General features: G+C 40.2%; 1 long non-coding RNA gene across 2 annotated transcripts in view; it reads right to left on the minus strand.

Annotated features, from left to right (window-relative positions):
- The window catches only part of LOC118542443 (uncharacterized), a 117,608-nt gene that overhangs the window by 31,791 nt on the left and 64,820 nt on the right, over window positions 1-20,997 (minus strand). Inside the window, exon 1 of one of the 2 annotated variants that reach the window (XR_013447475.1) lies at window positions 970-1,032. The exons of the other annotated variant lie outside the window; for it this stretch is intronic. This is a non-coding gene — a long non-coding RNA (uncharacterized LOC118542443). Of the gene's footprint in view, window positions 1-969; window positions 1,033-20,997 lie in introns of those variants that run through there. 2 annotated transcript variants of the gene reach the window in all.

The following is a 20,997-nucleotide window of genomic DNA, read 5'->3' on the forward strand; positions in this document are numbered from 1 at the left end:
TTCCGTGTGGCACATTAAAATTTTATGTGTGCTAAGTCATGCATCTACAGCAAGGTTGTGGGTCCACAGCAAAGAGATCAGATCTTCTATTTCCTTTATGTCACATATAAAAGGAAGGAAACAGGGCAAGGAGAATAAAGGAGAGAAGAAGGGAAGGAAAGAAAATAAGAAAGAAAAAAAAGAATGAAACGTGCACCTACTAGACATCCATTATCTTCAATGCATGGCGCTATGTGCTTTGTATAAAATATGGCACTTAATCCTTTCAAGAACACTATAAAATAAGCACTTCTTTCTTTTTTGGAAATAAGGAAACTCAAACACGAAATTGGTAACCAGCTGAATGGCAGAGGCAGAATGAAAACCCAGATCCATCTTTCATGTTTACTTCTCCTTCTGAAAGAAGTTGCCCTGCCAAAGCCCCTTCTCAGGTGACAGCGATGAGTAGCCATGTCATATACTATCAGACTCTGACTCACCCCCCATCCCTTGGGCACAAGTAACTGAACAGGACTTTGGTATCTGAGGCATAGCCATGTCCTGTATGAAAAGATGAAGCCATTCAGATTATTTCCATTATTGACCTAGAAAGTAACTGAGAGACAGAGTCAGTTAAGAGTGAGACACAAAACCAAAAACAATGAATTAAGAAATGACCTGTCAAGCCACAGAGTAGAATGCATTTACAATAGGTATAACCAACAAAGGACTTATATGTGTATGACATAAATAGTTCATATAGATCAGTGAAAAAAAGGCAGACAATGTGATAGGAAAATGGTGAAAAGATTTGAACCGTACCTCACAAAAGAACATATGCTATGTAGGGTGGCCATATAATGCATCATCCAAACTGGGACCACTCAATAATTATACCAGGACAACAGGAGTGAGCCAGGACTGACCCAGGCAAAACGATATATGAGGTGCCCCACCCAAGTAACATCAAACACATACAAAGATGCTTACCCTTATTGGTCATTCAGGAAATGCAAATTAGGACTACAATGAGATACTGCCACACACCCACTGGAATGACTAAAAAGAAAAAGATTGATAATACCAACTGTCAGTAAGGGTGAAGATATGGAGCATGTAGAACTCTCCTGCACTGCTGGGGGAGTATAAATTGAGATAATCACTCTGAAAAACTCTTGGGTAGTATCTACCAAAGTAAAGCTTGTATGTCTGATAACCAGTTCAACTCTCAAATATAAATACCAAAAAACAACAAAAATTTGCATAGCAGCATTATCCATAACAACCCTGAACTGGAAATAACCCAAATGGCTATCAGTAGTAGAATGGATAATATGGTATAGTATACTCATACAATAATGACTATACCATAATTAAAATGAATGAACCAGTGCCACACAAAACAACATGGATGGAAATCAAAAATACAGTACTAAATACTAAGAAACTGGACTCAAAGAGTAAAGAGTATATGATTACATTTTTATAAATGTTAAAACAGGCAAACTAATCTATGGTGTTAGAAGCCAAGCTACCAGTTATCTTTGGAGAAGGGCTGGTGACTGAGACAAAGGTGGAGAGCTTCTAGGAAGCTGGTAATGTTCCATTTCTTTATCTAGGTGGTAGTAATTCAAGTATGTTCACTTTGGAAAAAATCATTGAGCCCTACACCAAAAATGTGTGCAAATTTTTTGCCTGTATACTATACTTCAATAAATAAGTTTATGAGTAGGAAGAAAATTTTTTTTAAAAAGAGAGAGAGAGGAAAATTTCCTGAAGTAAAGTAAGACTATGATGGGCAATATGCAAGCTAGAGTTATAGGAAGTAAAAGTAAGGTAAACAGAGGAAGCCAGTCAGTAAAGAGAATAGAATGAAACAGATAGGCAGGTAGAAGCTGAGAAGCCATGGGAGAGAAACCATGGGTTCATGAAAAAGAGACAAATAGAACAGCCAATAGTTTGCACTCCCTCTAATTCTGACGATTTTCCTATTCCTGATCCCATCTATATGTATTTTTACAATAATCACCCTTTTTCTTGATGCAATATAAAAGGCTCTCCATAAAAACAAACAAGGCTAGGGGCACCTGGGTGGCACAGTCAGTTAAGCGTCTGACCCTTGGTTTAGGCTCAGGTCATGATCTCAGGGTCCTGGGATTGAGCCCCACATCAGGCTCCCCTTCTGAGCAGGGAGTCTGCTTGAGGATTCTCTCGCTCTCCCTCTGCCCCTCTCCCCCACACTCTCGTGCGTGCTCGCTCTCTCTCAAATAAATAAATAAATATTTAAAAATTTGTAAAAATTAAAAAATAATAATAAAAACAAACAAAGTTAACTAAACCAATGTTTTCTTTCTCAGACCTGCTAAAAGTACAATCTTGGGAGCTAGGGAGCTTATCTTCATCAAAAGCTATCTGTGTTATAAATGAAACCAAAATAAAGTGAGCCACATGGGTGATGAACCCTCATGCCTTTCTTGACAAGAGTTAGATGATTTCCAAAATATATTGCAAATAGAGAAACCTCATCCTGATTCAAATCCATCATCTGTCCTGGGCATATAAACCATGAGTGGTACTCAAATAACAGATCTTATGTCATTTCATGTTGACACATATTTATTGAGCTGTACTACAGCTCATATACTAAACACAGGGGTTATGGAGCTGAACATAACATGACTTCTCTTGACCTCATAGGTTTTATTCGTTTTGTTTGTACTAAATCTCCAGCACCTGGAATAGCGTCTAGCACCTAATAGGTGCTTAATTAATATTCATTGAATGATTTAGTGAATGAATAAGTAGAATAGATACACAAATAATCACCATGCCATGGAATATAGAAGCCTGAATAACAGGCTTTAGTGATACAAGGGAAGTTGTTATTTTCCAATAGAGGTGAGATAAAGATACATACAAAGAACTATTTGGTTGAGCCCTGAAGAATTTTCTCATTTATTGACAGACAGTAAAAGACATTCCAGGCAAAGAAGACACCATGGGAAAAATTATGGGCATGTATGTGTGTGTATAATGTGTTCACTCTTAAAGAGTCGGAAAATGTAGGTGGCCCACAGACCACGAAGTAAATACCCCACTGGTCTCCTGAATCAGCTGGTCAATTCTGTCTACAGAGAATAAAGAGGGATGAAGAATTATTCAGAGGATATGTGCTACTAGAAAAAATGAGTACTTGAGGACTGAGTCCTCCGGCTTACTGATCTCCCATGAGGGATTTCACATGGAGTTTCATAGAGCCCTCACATATGTCTAAGAGGTATTGCTGCATAAACCAACCTGGAGTGAGAGACAGAGGGCAAGTGGACAAGGTCCTAGGGCCTCCATCCCAGATTTAACCAAAGCAGCTGCTCTTTTTAATCTGTTTTCTGTAAGATTTTAGTGAGAACATCAGTTATTCTCTATATAACTGGATAGTTTTTCTACTTTCTAAAAAATACAGTTTTTGAGCAACTGATCTATTAAGTGCAAATTCACGGAATAACTATACAGACATTTGCTGCACTATTAATCACTGTAAATGAAAAGAAAACTCTATTGATTTTTATTTTTTTGAAATTATGATCTACGCTGAAATTCCCAATCTACAGGGCAGTAGTACCTCGTTGTGATCTTTAACACCATACAAGAGAAGACATCTGTCACAATTGTCTCGAAAATGAAGGATCTGTCATGTACTGATTTCGATTACTTCTCTTCATTCTCATATACTATATTGTGTCCTTTTATTTTGGTATGCTTTGCACTGGGACCCATGAGCCCCTTCAAACATGTCTCTTGGTTGCCATGTTGTTTTGGTGGTGGAGTGTAAGAAATAAAATATTATCTCAAGCTCTACTCTTAGATTTCCCCATTTAGTCTCAGTTCATGACTTTATTTGCATGCATTTACATTCTTCATTCATTTATAAAATCAAAGGATCTTATAAGCCAGTTTAATGGGCTAACATCCAAGATGCCCATACCATTTCCAGAGAACTGATGTATCCAAATGATTCATTTCCTCCAACCCTTCCAGTGCCATCATTCCACTTTTACCAAATGAAATTTTATAATTATAACAATTTTTAAGTTCCTGACACAATAAATATATGCGTGTGTACATAATAGAAATCGACCAAATACATATATATAATATATGTGACTATATCACCTGTATATAAAAGACAACAACAGGGCGCCTGGGTGGCTCAGTCATTAAGTGTCTGCCTTTGGCTCAGGTCATGATCCCAGGGTTCTGGGATCGAGTCCTGCATTGGGCTCCCTGCTCGGCAAGAAGCCTGCTTCTCCCTGTCTTACTCCCCCTGCTTGTGTTCCCTCTCTCGCTCTCTTTCTGTCAAATAAATAAATAAAATCTTTTAAAAAAATAAAATAAAATAAAATACAACAACAGTGAACTTTAGATCCTTCATTTATTAGCTCTAAGACCTTGGCTTCCAAGGTCTTAAGATTTTTAATTTCAATGGTAAAAGAACCTTGTGAATGTTACCGAATACTGAAGAGTAAAGGATGAAGAAGTTCATTCATTTAACAAATACTGCATCTCAGGTACCCTTGTAGGCACTAGTTCATTCAGGCAAAAAAAAAAAAAAAAATTAGAGAAAAGGCCACAGGAATCATGGAGGCTTTCCAGAGGTACTGGGGCCAATAGCAAAAGTTCATTCTGCTAATGCAATAAGAAGAGTTGACCAGCCAGTTGGCAAAGACAGGGCTATGTCGTTTTCCCACTGGTAGAAATCCATGGCCATATCTCTTCTCTTCCTAAAGTGAAAATCAAATTGATTCAGGGCACTTGCTTACAGCTGCAAAAAGCCTCAGGGAGCAAGTCAGTCCAGCCAGTTGCCTGGTTCTTCCAACTATTCAGCAACTTTTGGAACTTCTGATGATGAGTTGGATAGGCTGTCCTCAAGTCACTAAAGCATAGAACCACCTTGTGTGACCTACGGTCTTCTTCTCTTTGGTTGCCCCATGGTCTTGCCAAAATCATACCTGTTCCCAATAAAATTTCATGCACCAGCTCAAATGAGCTATTTCTGGTCTTCTCCCACTTTCACATGGCATATGTTCTCAACTCAGTCCCAGGAAAATTCTGGAAAATTTGTAACAGAAGAGGGAGAGGTGGTCAGAACCTCAGCCCAACCATACCCCCATCACATGTCCCTGTCAGGACCAGGTATTTTTCCACAAATGGAGCTCATTCCTCCTCTTCCTTCATATTGCACCCATAAAAGATCTGTTCTATTTGTAAAGCTGTTAATTGGTTCAACTGAGCCAAGGCTAGAAAAGGACCAAGCAGTATGAAATAGAGGAAGAGCATGGGCTTTGGACTTAGACATGAACTCTCGTGGCTGCCAGACTCAACTTATCTGTCTTGACTTCTAGCTTCACCACATGGTTGATTCCTAGAGCAAGTTACTTAACTTTTTCTTCTTCTATAAAGTAGAGTAACATTCTGAATTCTAATTTTGCAGGGTTACTGTGTAGATTATATTAGATATAGATATGTATAATAGATCTATTATATATATATATATATACCTATTTTATATATAAAATGTATGTAAGTATATGAAATAAATTATATATATATATGATTTAAGTATATATAATGCACTTAGCACAGTGTCTGGAAGTATTTTATTATTATTATTATTATTATTATTAGGTGTTCTAGTTATCTATTGTTATATAACAAACCACCCCAAATCTTAATGGCATAAAGCAATAGCTATTCTATTCAGCTCACAGCAGGGATAGTGCTTAAACTTGGGTTGCGTGAATGCCTAAAAATGGCCAGGGCAGCTTCACTAAGGCTCTGTGTCTGGGGTTTCCATTCTGACTATCACCTGGATTCCTTGGTTAGTCTCCCCATGGTCCTGCTGAGTCTACAATGTCCAAGATAATTTCTTTACTCATATGTCTGTCAGTTGTGCTGGAATGACTGGAATAGCTGTGGCTGGCAGGGCATCTCTCTTTCTCTCTCCACGTTGCTAACTTGGACTTCCTCGAAGCATGGTGGTTTTGGGGTAGTCAACTTCTTACCTGACAGCTGGCTTCCCCAAGAATGAGCACATTCATTCCAAAAGACACTGCAAGGCTTCTTATGAACTAGTTTCCAATGTCAAGCAGTACCCCTTCTGCCATATTCTATCGGTCAAGAGCGAGTCACAGAGTCAGCCAAGATTCAAGGGGTAAGAATTACACAGAACATGAATACCAGAAGGCATGACTCATTCAAGTACCATCTTCGTAGATAAGATATTAGAGTTTTCCCTCTGGCCTGTAATGATACACATTCTCCCCACATGCAAAATAAAATCACCGGAAGATGGCCACATCAGTATCTCTCATCCCATATGATCTTCTGCAGTGTGATCTTGACATTTTCCTATCAAAAGGGAGAGTGTATTTCTCTATCCCTTTGGTTCTGACAGAACCTGTGACAGCTTTGGCCAACAAGTTATGGTGGAAATGATGTCATCTGTAGCCCTAACTGGCTGGGAGCTTCTTCTTCTTGCCATCTTGGAAGCTAGCCCCCATACAAGAAGTGTGATGACCTTGAATCCATTATGCTGTGCAAAGTACAAGCCAAGGCCCTGGAGGATGAGACGTGATGTAGGAAGAAAAAAATGGCCAAAGAACACCAAGGCACCAGGCCTGTGAGAAAAAAGCCATCTTAGACATTGAGCCCAGTTGATCCTTCAGATGGCTCCAAACCCAGCTGCCATCTGACTGCAACCATTTGGAGACCCCAAGTAAGAACCTCCCAGAACTCTGACATAGTAATAAATTGCTGCTTTAAGCGCCTACGTTCCAGGGTGGTTTGTTAGCAGTAAGAGATAGCTGAGAATGCCAGCTATGTGACAGTGGGCAAACCACTTGATCTATCTGAGCCTCAATTTCCCCAGGTGTCAGAGTGGGGACAGAAAAGGAATATTCATTCCTTTCCTATCTTTAATCACAGCTGAGACAGAGATCTTATATTTGTTTTCCATACTCATGCAGCATGTTTAGAGGGAGGATGTGCTTCCTCTTGATTTGACAGGGATATAAGAAAGCAGAAGCATGCATTATTGATGCACAAAAACTTTTCCCACCTCTTCTTTGCTGACGTCAGCCTGAGTACCTCTTGCACTGTCACTTCTATATAAAGATGACAGACCAGCTGCCTGACCTCCAGTTTGCCTCTTCTGTCTAAATGGGTATCTCAGAAGGAAAGACATCTTGCACTCAGAAACCTTCCCTGGGATCCAGGGCCTTGCACACACCTCTAGCCTTTGCATATTTGTCTGTTTTTAAAAGGGGGCAACTTCTTCCAAAACATTGTCACTGTGAATACCAAAAGGAAAATGACAGACTGTTTTGGAAGTCCAAACACTATGCATTCCTAGGACTGTGACCATTATAGGCACTTAGGATTCAATGAATATTGAACGAATGCAGAAAAGGATGGCTCATCTCATTTTTATTGAAAACTGCATTTCAAAACCTCTATTTCTCAAAGAATGTTCACGGATACATCACATCACAGTTACCAGGGTGCTTGTTAAAAATGCAGATTCCAGAAACATTGAATCAGAATGTCTTGAAGTGGAGGCCAGGAATTTGTATTTTTCAGAAACACCCACAATGATTACTAAGAGCACTAAAATTCAAGAACCAACTCTAAATTCCCATGTTTCTTTCCAAGTTTGATTTGGGAGCTATCGACTGGCTAACACTGGGAACAAAGAGACCCAAGCAGGATTTAGAAATTCTGGTGCTTTGTATACCTTTCACAGAATTAATCATGTCTATGGGCTTCTTCTACACTTAAGGGTATAAACAGTACAGATGGTTCACTGATTTTTTAAATCTGTTTTTGCTTAATCTGTCTAAATGTAAAACAAAAATGAGAATACCTTATTATAATTTCCAAGGCTTCAGGAAAAGTGTTTATTTAAAGGCATGAGGAGGATTTAATGGCAACAAGCAATTACTTCTTTCCCAGGTAAATCATCATGAGAACTTTTTTGCCCTGACCAGATTCTCTAAGTGAAAGAACAAAGGATTTAGAGGACAACCTAAAACAAATCAATTAACTTTCCTGTGCCCCATTTTCCTCACCTGCTAGGAGAATTTCTATGAGGATTATATAGGGTCACCATATTGCACAACTCACATTATGGTCTATGTGCCGTGCACAACTTGAACATCTGTACATAGAAGTCCTATGAGTGAGTAAATCAATGTGTGTGAAGGCTTGCCACATACTGTAGGGAAAGTAAGGGATTCTTAAACGAGGTGGGAAGAAAAAAGGGATGGGAAGAAAAAAGAAAACTTTATTTGGATCTGTAAAACAGGAACCTGAGAAAGAGATTATATAGATATAAAATTATTTGACTGAAGCTATTGCCCTGGTTTAGTAAGACTGTTGATCAGCCCAAAAACATACACGTGTGCACATGCAGACATCTGCAAACATACTGTTTGTGGACGCTTTAGGTTCCCTATCCATATTTTGAATACCTCCTCTTTTCTTCTGAAAAAATCCCCCTTTTCCATTTTTGGACAGCTCTGCTACTCTTTCAATCTCTAGATATGTGATCTGGGTAGGACTCCATATTCAAATACAAGGATGGGAAGCATAACTTATGCCTTAGCCAATCAGCACTCCACCTTTTGCTAGGAAGAAGGGCAGGAGTACATGACCCAAGCTGGACCGGTCTGAGTCAGTCTCAGGACTTGCACAAGTGCTCCTGGGAAAGGATCTCACTTTCTCTGCCGTACTTGAACTGAGACAGGATGAGGCCAGGTCTGCTGCTGCCATTTGATACTAGGAAGGGTGAGGCTAGGGCTGCTCCAGGATGAGGGGAACAAATTGGAGTCTGAGTTCTGGATCCTACCTTGCCAGACTACCTTTGTAAGTCTGCCTATTCCCCTTGATGTTTCTGCTTAGGTCGGTCTGCACCGTTTCCCCATCACTTGCAACATCCCAAAATGAACACCATACACAGCAACTAGACCCACTCTTTGACTAATTCATAACAGGGTTATTTTATCTGCTGTTTGCCTGCCTGCTGGTAGTTATTGCATTGATACTTCAAGTTTAGCTATCCTGAATACATAATTTATCATCCAAACCAGGACACTTTTGAGAGTGGAAGGGGCATTATTATTATTATGACTTAGGTCAGGACAAAAGTATAAACCAAAGTAAATCATGCTCTGTGATCACCATAATTTTAACCAAATGGCCTGGCTGTTGATAATTTGAAGACACAACCAGAGTCCATATTTTTTTTAAGTGGTTTGCTTCACAGTACTCACCACTGTATTCCTGACATTTAGAACAATGTCCAGTGCAACACTGATATTCAATATTTATCTAATGAATAAAGCATTTCAAAAACATTTCAATGTGTTCATTCATGTATTTCTTCAACAAATACTTGAGTACATTTTATTATATGCCAATCATTGTTCCAGGCACTGAAGGTACAATTGTGGGCAAGACAGATAGGGTCCCTGCCCTCCTGGAGTTTCCATTCTTGGGGAGAGGGACAAGACTACACATGAGGGAGCAAACAAGTGCTATCTGGTTGGGGCACGTGCTGTGGAAGAAACGAAACAGGGTGGCATCTGGAGAAAGAGACATTTTCAAGTAGCGGGATCAGGAAATCTCTCTCCAAAAAGTTGACTTCTGAACTGAAGCTGAGGCCATCAGGCAAGAGCAAGAGGGGCTCCTACAGCAAGGATGGGTTCTCTGCCCGCTGCTCTGCACTGCCCTCCAGCTCACAGCATGACCCCCACGGTCACACATGCCTGGGACTCTGGGAGCTGCCACTGGACCAACCTTGAGGAGATGCCCAACTGGTTGAGCAGAGGAACCACAGAAAAAGGCACAGGAGTGGATGTTATAAGCACCCCAGAAGTGACAGCATCCTGGGATCAAGGGTGGGCACTGGAGGACGAAGCGAGATTTGGAATTAGGGAGTAGAGCAGTGATTCCAGGCTCTGGGATCAGGCTATGGGTTTGAATTCTGTCTCTCTGCGTATCAGTTTTGTGACCTTGAGCAGATAATCTTTTGAGATTCACTATCTCATCTGTAAGACTAGGATAATAATAATAGTATCCTAATATGTACTTAGGGCTTAGCACAGCATCTGAGAAGCCGTAAGTGTTCAGTAAATATTAGCTATTATTGTTAAATAGTGCGGAGAGACAGTAACTATTTAAATATGTTCCAGAATACAAAAAGAAATGGCCTTTCTGCTGGCCTTTCCGCTCAGGAATCTCACAGTGTGCTCACAGTAATGGGAGTTCTCAAACATACTCGGATTGAATGCTAGGTCTCTGAAGGAAGTGTTCTGCCATGAAACTAAATAAGGACTTTTTTTTTTTCAATTATCAAGGGAAAAATAAGTTTGAGATCACATTTTTTTCCAATTTCAAGTTTTCTTCCCAGATACATTTTTGTTAAACTTTAGACATCTGCTACCTAAAGTACTGGCAGATGAGAATGAGTGAACAAGCAGCAGAGAAATATTACCAGAAAAACTCAGGAACAGCCGAGCATGTTTAGACCAACATCTTGTTCTTTTAGTGGATATGTGTACTCAGGTTGTGGTTTTTAAATCAGATGCAGACTGTCAGATTGTCTGGAAGTAAAGCTGTTCCTATTGCATATCCCAGAATTAAATATACCAGTATTTCATGGTGTTCTTTCAAGAGCCATGCTTTCCACATGCTCTATCTCCTAAATAAATTCAAGAATCACTCTAGAAAAGTTCAAAGCCCTTGACAGAGTTTCTAATTCATCCTCCCACTCTCCTAGGAGCTGAAAAGTGGAATTTGCTGGAGATATAAGAGTGGCACACTCACACACACACACACACACACACACACACAGAAATTAAGAGAAGGGGACGAGGATACTGTTATCTCCTTGAAGAAGAAAATGAAACCCAGGAGATGATGATTTTCCCAAGGTCACTCAGGAAGCTGACAAAGGAACTAGAAGTAAGAATGACATCTCGGGGAGTAATAGTTCATATAGGTCTCTGCTGTGTGCATAAAAATCACTGAGCTTCCCAAGGGCAATGATAATGAACAGTGAGATTTAAGAACTCTAACTGCAACATATTTTGAGGTTTCTAGTCCCAGAGGCAAAATAACTAAAAGGATCTCAAAGCAGCAGGCAGAAAGTGTCTGGTCCTTTTAATGGATGATGCCCCAGATGGCATGGAGTTCCCCTTTGCACTCTGCATATCCATCCAGGCCACTGTCTTTGATTACAGCGGAGAATCCTCTCCATCAGTTATGCCCAGTGCCCAGTTTAAATGCTACTCATCCCATGAAGTCTGGTTGGAATCTCTCCCTACCCCAAATATCTTTCTTTAGTCATGGCTTTCACCTGTTCTCCAGTAAGATGCACATGAGAAATACCTTGATACGCTTGCATTCATTTTTTTTTTTTATTGATGCCATAACAAATTACCACAAATGTAGTGGCTTAAAACAGCACAAATTGATTATCTTAGAGTTCTGGAGGTCAGACATGGTTTTAATTGGGTTAAAATCAAGGTGTTGGCAAGACTACGTTTCTTTCTAGAGGTGGCCAGGAAGATTCCATTTCCTTGGCTTTTCTATCTTCTAGAGGCCACAGGCATTCCTCGTATGTGGATCCCTTCCTCCATCTTCAAAGCCAGTCACATAGCATCTCTCTGACCCTGCTTCCATCATTATATCTCCTCTTCTGATCACAGCCAGAAAATGGCCCCTGCTTTTAAGGACTCGTGTGATTATACTGGGCCCACCAGGATAATCCAGGATAATCTCTCAATCTCGGTGTCCTTGATTTAATCACACGTGCCGCATCCCTCTGCCATGTAAGGTAACGTATCCACTGGTTCTGGGAATTGGGATGTGAATATCGTTAAGGAGCCATTATTCAATCTACCACAGTCCACCCTTGGCCCAGAAGATTCATGTTTGTCTCACACACAAAACACATTTTCTCCATCCCAAGTCCCCCGCAAACCTCATCCGACTACAGGATCACTCAAAGTTCAAAACCTCGTATAAATCAAATTAGTTCAAAGAACCCAAATCTCAGGATCTAAGTCATCTAAATTAGGCAAGGGGGAGGCTCTGGGTATAATCCATCCTTGGGTACAATTCATCTCTATCGGTGGGCCTGTGAAACTCAAGAGATAAGTTATCTGCCCCCACAGGCAATGCCAGGAATGACATAAAGTGACAGTTACAGATATTCCTGCTCCAAAAGGTAAGAAAGTGAAAGGAAAAAAAAAAAAAAGAGTCAAGCAATTTTGAAATCCAGCCAGGAAAATTTCATTAGGTTTCAAGGCCTGGGAATGATCCTCTGAGGTTTGTGGCTCCTCCCTCTGGGCTCATGGCTCTCCCCCTCTGGGCTTGAGCCTCTGTCACCTGAGTCGTCTTACTTTTTCATAAAAGGTGGCACTTGCTTGCAACTGAATAGTTTTATCAGCTTGTTTCTTACCAGTACAATGTTGAAAGCAAACAGCCTTCTTTCATATAGTAATCTCTTTCAGTCCAAGCCGACACTACAGAATTCTCAAGAACTTTGTAGGTCTCCTGTGTATATCATGGGAATTCACATGCAAGTCTTATCTGTTCTCAGGTCCTCTGAAACCTACTCAAGTTTCAATTCCCTCCTTCCATCTCAATAGACACAGAGTGAACCTGGAGTTGGGGCTCACAGTGCCCTCAGAAATCTCTACCATTGTCCAACACTCTTGCCTTCCTTTGGGATATTCCTTTGGATAATGGCAGGGGAGAAAAAATATTCTTAAACCATCCTCCATTCATAACACGCTGTTATTTATGTTATAAAAATATATGCTCCATGAGTCCTTGGGACTCTGAGTTTTGATGCTCAAAGCCAGGGGTTCAGCCAAGAAGAAAACTGCTTCTCTCTCCAAAAGCATGGCTCCTGCAACTAAAAGCCTGAGCTTTGAGTGTTTAAAAGGCCATTCAGCTATTCATCTGACTTCATCATTCTAGTCAGTGTATGTAGAGAGTTCTACAGACTCCCACAGATGGAAGAATTATGCTGGGCAAAGAGGATCTTACATCTGCTAATCATCAGATTATACACTGAAATATGTTATACCAATTCTCTTGGTAATTCTCAAGGTGGAGATTAGTATCCCCATTTACCATTGAAGAAATAGATACACAAAGCATGAACAACTTGCTTCATCACACCACTTAATGAAGTGTCGAACTGTATGTTCAACACTCAGTCTGACTTCAAAATGGAACTGAGGCAAGCAATTCTTACAAATCTTCAAGCCAGAGAATCCTGCCAACCCTCAATTTCCACAGTTGTCAAATGATAATATGGTTCATAATCCCTCATGCACAATTCCGGAAGTGTTGATGGTATTGTTGTTTGCAAGTTTTGTGCAAAATAAGACCTGAATTGATATTTGATGCCAGTTTTGTCTGTTTCTACCAATCACATGTGCCTCTGCTGCTAATTGATATTTTTTTGTTAAATTGTTGGGGGGGAGCGAGTGTGGCCTTTAATTACTCTGAAAATGTTAAAAAAAAAAAAAATAAAGGTAAAAACAGCCCAACGAATAATAGAAGAGAAAGAAGTATTATTTTTATCAATAGCCAAGAAAAAGGAGTTGTTGCAGAGATTGTGGTGTGTCTGTGAGGTCACTTATTGAATATAAAGTGGGAACCAACACTAGAGACAACTTAGGGAAACTGAAAGACAATTTGTTGATGTTTTACAGTGATTATGACAACCAAGAACTAAAGAAAAATGAGTGAAGCGTTACCTTGAGGAATATATAAATATCTTGATTTTGGATTTATCAGATTTGAAAACAGTAAAGTGAATGCATGCCACTGACTTGCTTGCTGATCACAAAACCAGCCAGGCTAGCCCATGAAGAAGTAAACACTGAAGGTAAGTGTGAATATTCAGGAACTTGGCTGCAGAAACTTAAAAAGTGTCAGGGTGTAAAATATTTGAAAATCTGTGGTGACAAAGCTTCTGTTGATCATGAAGCAGTGAGAATTACATGTGTAAATTTGCTAAGATCATATCTGATGAACACCTTAATCCTTCACAAATTTGCAAATGCTGATGAAACAGCTCTCTACTGGTGCTGTTTCTAGAAAAACCTGAGCAATGGCTGATGAGTGAACCCCAGCTGGTTTTGACACTGGGTCCAGGGAGACTGTTTTCAGATGTGCCAATTCTACAAAAAGATTAAGTGGGTGGTAATTGGAAAGAGCCAACCTCCATGATGTTTAACTGATGTATACAACCTATCTGTCATTACTGTGAAAACAAGAACGTGTGGGTGAGCACATAAATACCTTCTGACTGATTCAATACACCTCCACACCTATGCTTGAGTTCATTGCAGGCAACCCAGACTAGAAAAGTTTTTATTGTTCATGGACACTACCCCAACATCCCTCTCCTAAACTTCTTGGGGAAAAAATGTTTTCAGCATTTATTCCTCCCTCAATGTTATATCTGTGATACAATCTTATTGGTCAAGGAATTTTATACTCCATGGAGGGCAAGCATAAATTCCCCTCCACCTTTTGTTTTCCTTTAGCTGAATGCCTGTTGCAGTGAACAAAAGTCTAGGAATCCAAGACATACTAAAAGAGTTGAGATTGTCATTTCTGCAGTAGCTAATGCTTGGAACAGTATTAATACATCAATATTGACAAATGCTTGGCACAGGTTTTGGACTATAGGGATGTTTGAAAATGAACCTGCTGATGAAGACTTTGAAGATTTCATCGATACTGAGAATAGGATCATGCCAAACATCATGGATGACACTGAAACTGCATCAGATGAGCACGTAAATAAGCTAGAAGTTAGCAGAGAAGTGCTGAACACTGGCACTATTGTGCTCTCCTGGAATGATGAGAAATTATCGAAAGCATGAGCTCAGTAGTGACAGCAATGATGATGACATTGTAAACCCCAATTAAACATTTCCATGTGTGACAGGTTTACGAGGATCCCAGGAACAAGGCTGTACCTCCACGGGAAATGGAGAATCTCCTTTTGCCCTTCCTATTCCTCCCCACTGAACCTAGATTTTGTGAAGATATGCACATACCTGATGAGGCGGAACTTTTATCTTGCGGGTAATTTGCAGAGTTCATTTAAGTCATGAATTATCTCTATTGACTCAACTTATTTCTACAACTTTACAAGAAGCACCTGCAAAATGGCATGAGGGGATAGGAGGTATAGAGTGAGTGGAAAAAGAGGATATGGAATATTCCTAACATAAGTATCTGAGGAAGAATGTAGGACAGAGCAAAAGCACAGGTTCTTGGGCTACACTTGCCTGAGTTTGAATCCTGGTTTGGCCATTTGCTAACTGTGTGATCTTGGCCATGTTGTTTCACTTTACAGTGAAATATTTCCCAGCCAAGGTCACATTGTAAATGAGGGTAATAATAGAAACGATCTCACTGGGTTATTGTGAGAGTTGATGAGTTTAAACCACTTAGGATAGTGCCTGGCACATAACAAACACTAGAGAAATGATAGCAATTATTATTATCAGCCCCTTGAGAAGGTGATATTGAGACAAGTGCTTCACATGTGGGAGAGACTTCAAAATATTAAAATAATGGATGAATACATGAGTGGCCTATATTCCACTCCAGATACGATATCCTTTTATGCAGTTATTGCCAGTGGTCAAGCTAACCTCTGTTTTTGTGTCTATACTCATCTCAGCTCACCCGAGTCAGTGGCCATGAACATGACCCCCCAAAAAGCAGTCAACATAAAGGTATTTTAAAATGATAATACCCACAATAAATTTAAGTGTATTAAAATGGCCACTCATCAAAAATTGCTGACAGAAGTATAAATTGATGAGGAAATGCTCTTCTCTAAACTTATCCCATAAAATAATCAGAAACGTAGACAAGGAATTACATCAAAGGACATTCACTTCCTCTAAGGGTTATAGGACACGGATCCTGCTGAAGCCTGAGAGCTATTATTTATTGATAACCTGCATATGCCAGACACGGTTAAGGATGCTCTATATTCATTTTACCATTGGCATATTGCAAAAACTCTACAAAGAAAATTTTATGATCTGCATTTTAAAGATAAGTAAACCAGAAAACACAGTGGTTTCTTTATTTTGCCATAGTCATACCCCTGGTAAGTCAAAGAGCATAAACTTGAATCCAGATCTATTTGATACTCTAATGTGCCATTCTGCCCTGTGGCACAGCTACACCTGCTAATTACTGTTATTATTATCCCAAGCCCATGGCTCCATGATTCAACAAGTCTAGGACTGTCGCTCTAATTTTTACAAATGTCTTCATCACCCAGCTCTCTGGAAACTAACTCTTTCAAGAACCCTCAAGCTAAGGGCAAGTGGTTGCTGGAGCTCATTTGCCTATGTGTCAGCTCCGTTCTTCCCCCTTTCCTTGCTCTGCTCTGATCTACAAACCACACTTCCTGCCCATCATGTCCACTAGCTTCTCAATAGTTTTTCCCAGTGGAAAATATTGACAGGAATTTGGGAGGCGAGAAAAGGGGAGAAATCAGATGTCCTAGTTGACTGCCTGGCATGGTCCTGTTCTCCTGCCTGGCTACCGACTGAGGCAGACTGGTAGAAGGATAGTCATGACATAGGTAGGTCTCTGGGGCTATGGTATAGATTTTCCTGAAACTGAAGAATCGATGACAAAGAAAGATCAGTGGGCAGGACATCCAGAGTCTGGGTTTGACTTCCTGAGCCCAGCCAGCTGCTGTGACTTTGGACATACCATTTCTCTCTATGTCTCAAGTTTCTGTGTCTAGAAAATGGACACATTGACACTTTCTAGTCCTGTGAGGTTTAATTTCTAGTCCTGGCTCCGTCGTCATCAGAGGCAGAACTACACCCTGCACTGCTCCCCTAAGCCTCTGGGACATGGGGTGCACCTTCTACACCCACCTACAAGGCAACAGATCATGGGTGCCCTGGCCTCCTGGTGTCTTTCTCCACCCAAAGCAGAGACATCATGCCCTGCATGCCCACTTGCTTCCTGATGCCTATCCTCAGTTTCCCTCAGGGAGCTAGTTTTTTGAAGGGAGACATGTTGCCTGGAACTTCCTCATTCTCTCCACGGTAAGGCATGGATCAGCCATCACATGTCATATAACTTCATAATTCCTTGTGAACAGTGGGAACAAGTGATTTTGCCCTGAAGATTTTTTCAGAATTCAACTAATTGGTTATGATCATTAGCAGAAATGTTGCTCACTTGAGAGCAGGCTAACTAGAATATTATAGGCAGCTATTCCCACCCAATGCCACACACATGCCAGTCCAGCAAACATCTTTATTAGCATGAGGGTTCTGTCAGCTCTACTAATGCTACCATGTAGAAGGCCTGCTTTGGTTTCATAGAATCTTCCTACAAGCCCTCTTGGGCTGGTTCCAGCATCTGCAAAAAGGCCCCAGACACAGACCTGTCCTTGAGAAGACCCCAGAAAGAACAGAGTCTCAGTCTATTTTTAAACCATGCCCTTTTTATATAAACATAAACTTCTCCTTTCCTTCCTAATCTGACATTTAAATTAAACCACAAAGATCAAGCCAATACTAAGATATTATATGTTATTTTTTTTTTTTTCGTAAAATCAAGTCAAAGAAATTATATGGTCTTTCACATGTGAGCTATCCTCATCTCCCAGGGACTATGATATACCTCCCCAGGGGTAATTCGTCACTCCTGTTCATGCTTGGTTGGGAATCATTGATCTGGAAGGAAAGGACTGTATCAGATCTTTCAGCATAAACGACGAGTTTATGACTTTCAGCTTTTTAAACGTGGATGCAGAGGAACCAGGAGGCAAGGAAGACAGCCCAGGCTTTGGTGGTGGGCACACCTGGGGCCATCTCCCAGCAGCTCCACTCTTGATGACCTGCATCACCTAAAGGAAGGTGCCCAATCCCTCCAACTCCAGTTTCCATGTTTCCTAAATGGAGAAGATAGCAACCAGCACCTGACAGGTTCATTGTGAGGACTGAATAAGATGTGTGAACTAATATATGAAACAGCCCATATACTGAGGCTTTTCTACAGAGGGGGTGTGTCGAGTGCTTTATGAGCTCATCTACCCTTCACAATGACCCTTTGAGGTAGAAACTGCCATCCCATTTTAGAGAAGGGAAAACTGAGGCTTCAAGGAATTAAGTCCTTTGCCCAGACTTCTCAAATTATCAAATGACCAAAAAGGGACTTAGTCCCAGATCTGTCAGACCCCCTGAGCGGTGTCTTGAACCATGATGTTATATGCCTCCCAACATGCATATTAGCTCCCTTCCCTTTGTGAGCAACACCAGCTACTTAAACTAAGACCCATTGCAACACTATTACTTCTAGAAGAACAGGTGTATTAGTCAGCTAGGGTTGCCATAACAAAGTACCACAGACTGGGTGACCTAAACAACAGAAGTGTATTTTCTCAAGTTCTAGAGGCGAGAAGTCTAAGATCAAGGTTCTAGCCAATTTGGTTTCTGGTGAGAGCTCTCCTCCTGGTTTGCAGACAGCCGCTCTCTTGCTCTGTCCTCAATGGCCCTTCCTTGCAGTGTGCATGGGGTGAGAGATCAAGACTGAGAGAGAGTGAGCACTCTGATGTATTTCCCTAAAAGGACACTGAATCCTATCAGATCAGGGCCCCACCATTATGACCTCATATAACCCTAATTACTTCCTTAGAGGCCCCACCTCTGAAGACAGTCACACTGGGGGTTAGAGATTCAACATATGAATGGGGGGCAGGGGGCACAAACATTCTGTCCATAAGAGTAAAGGTTTTGACTATATTCACCATTCTACCCCCGGCACTTAGAACTGTCTGGTACAGAGTTGGCACGTAGCAAATATTGGCTGAATAAATGAATGAGTTAGTAAATGAATGAACACAAAATGAACTTGAATTAATATAGGACACTGATCTAAACCTTTTTACCGGCAGGGATTCATTTTATTAATTTCTTCCCATGGGCCTCATGCTTTGATAAATTTCATCTTCCTAGCTGAGACTAGTAACAAATTGGTTTTTCCCATGTTTAATTAATCAAAGACAGATAAACTGCTAACCAGTACTTCTAATCAACATGAAATACATAAGCACTGTAAACAGGCTGAGTTGTTTAATTCTGGGCTGAAATAGATCAAATGACCTGTTGGCTTAGGTGTCCTTATTAAAAGCAAATGAGCGATTATTCCCAAGACTTTAAAATTCCAAAACTAGCTTATGAGCTGATAAGGATCCAAGGACCCCAGTTTGGGAAACACTTCCCTAGTGCAATCTGTGTCATAAAACAAATCTTACAGAAGGCTTGAGTTCCAATGCAAGAAATTAAGAAACATGTACATTTGGTCAAAATTATCTTTGAAAATCCATTAAATCCCCAGATTTGAGGTTTTTGTATATGCAGTCTTCTGCAATAATAAATGTCTATAAATTTGCCATGTATATGAAAACATACAGCACATAATCAAGTATATTTGGGCCAATCACATATATATGGCAATATATTATGATATATAATTATATGTAATTGAATATCCAGTGTACATGTATGATTGAATTGAAAAGCTAAGTGTGCATATGGCATAACTCACCATAATATTTTCATCTATACAAAATAACATACATACTAAATATTTAGATTATAAAGAATGATTAAACATCAGTGGATTTACCACCCTGTTTAAGAAATAAAACCTTTCCAAGAGTTTCTAATTCCTATGTTGTCGCCCATACCAACATTCCTCTGTCTATTATCCTCCCCTAGCTTCACACTGTCTTGCATTTTGCTTTGTTTTTCAACTTTACCAGGTGTTTGTATCACTAAGGAATACATTGTTTGGTTTTATTTGAATTTGAACTTTATATAAATGGTATCATATGGTATGTATTCTTGAGTGATTTGCATTATGTAAATATGTTTTTGCCAACATTATGCTTCTGTCTGTATGCATGTGGCTATAGTTCATTTTCACTGCTCTAGAGAAAGTAATTTTTCAACTTGAAGTGTTCCTTTCCTGAATTTAGTTATTTTTATCTAATTTAGCCATGTAATACGAATGCATTCACACAGAACTCTAACATGTAATTGCTGCAACAAACAACCCCCAAACTGAGGGGCATTAACAAAATAAGAGTTTCGTTTTCTGCTCTCATCACAGCCCAAAGCAAGTGGGTAGCTCCCCTGAGCTGCTCTCCTCCAAGAAGTAACTCAGGGATCCAGACTCCTTCCATCTTGTGACACTGAGATCGTCAACATTGGGTTTCTGGTAGCCTTGGAAGAACAGAAAACAAGAAAGCCCTCTCAGGGTACAGAGGAGGCTGAGAAATACCTCCTGTGTGCTCAGGAAAAGGAAATGGAGTTGGTGAACATCTCATGGTCTCTGTCACATTTAAAATGCTATAGAAGAGTTCACTGGGTTTAGGACTGGAAGATAGGCTGGAACAGACTTTAAAAATTACCTAACTCTCTTCATTTTATCATTCAGTGAATGTTTTTTTTAGCACCAACTACATGCCAGGCAATGACTGAATGATATCTACAGCATCTTTGATGGGGAACTGTCCATCCTCAGCTTGAACAACCCCCAGGCCAGGGAGCCCAGTGGCCCCAACGAAGCAACTGCTATATTCACACAGCCTAGGCAGCCCACTATTCATAATGCACAGGCAAGCAGTTCCCAGTGACGACAAGGACCACGGTGTGTCTGTGCCTGTGCACGGCTGAAGAGGACTCAAGATGACCCTCAGGTCAGATGTGTTGAAAGGGTCACTGATGCTGAAGTCGTCTATGAGGATGACAGTAATTCTGCATTCTGAACATAATACCTCACTGACTTTTCTCTTTTTATACTGTTCCAACAAATTGTCATATAGTGTTTTCCAAAGTTTGGATGTATTAGATGTCTCCAAATCCCAAAATAGTT

The sequence above is a fragment of the Halichoerus grypus genome, chromosome 5, assembly GCF_964656455.1.
Source record: "Halichoerus grypus chromosome 5, mHalGry1.hap1.1, whole genome shotgun sequence".
Classification (NCBI taxonomy): Eukaryota; Metazoa; Chordata; class Mammalia; order Carnivora; family Phocidae; genus Halichoerus; species Halichoerus grypus.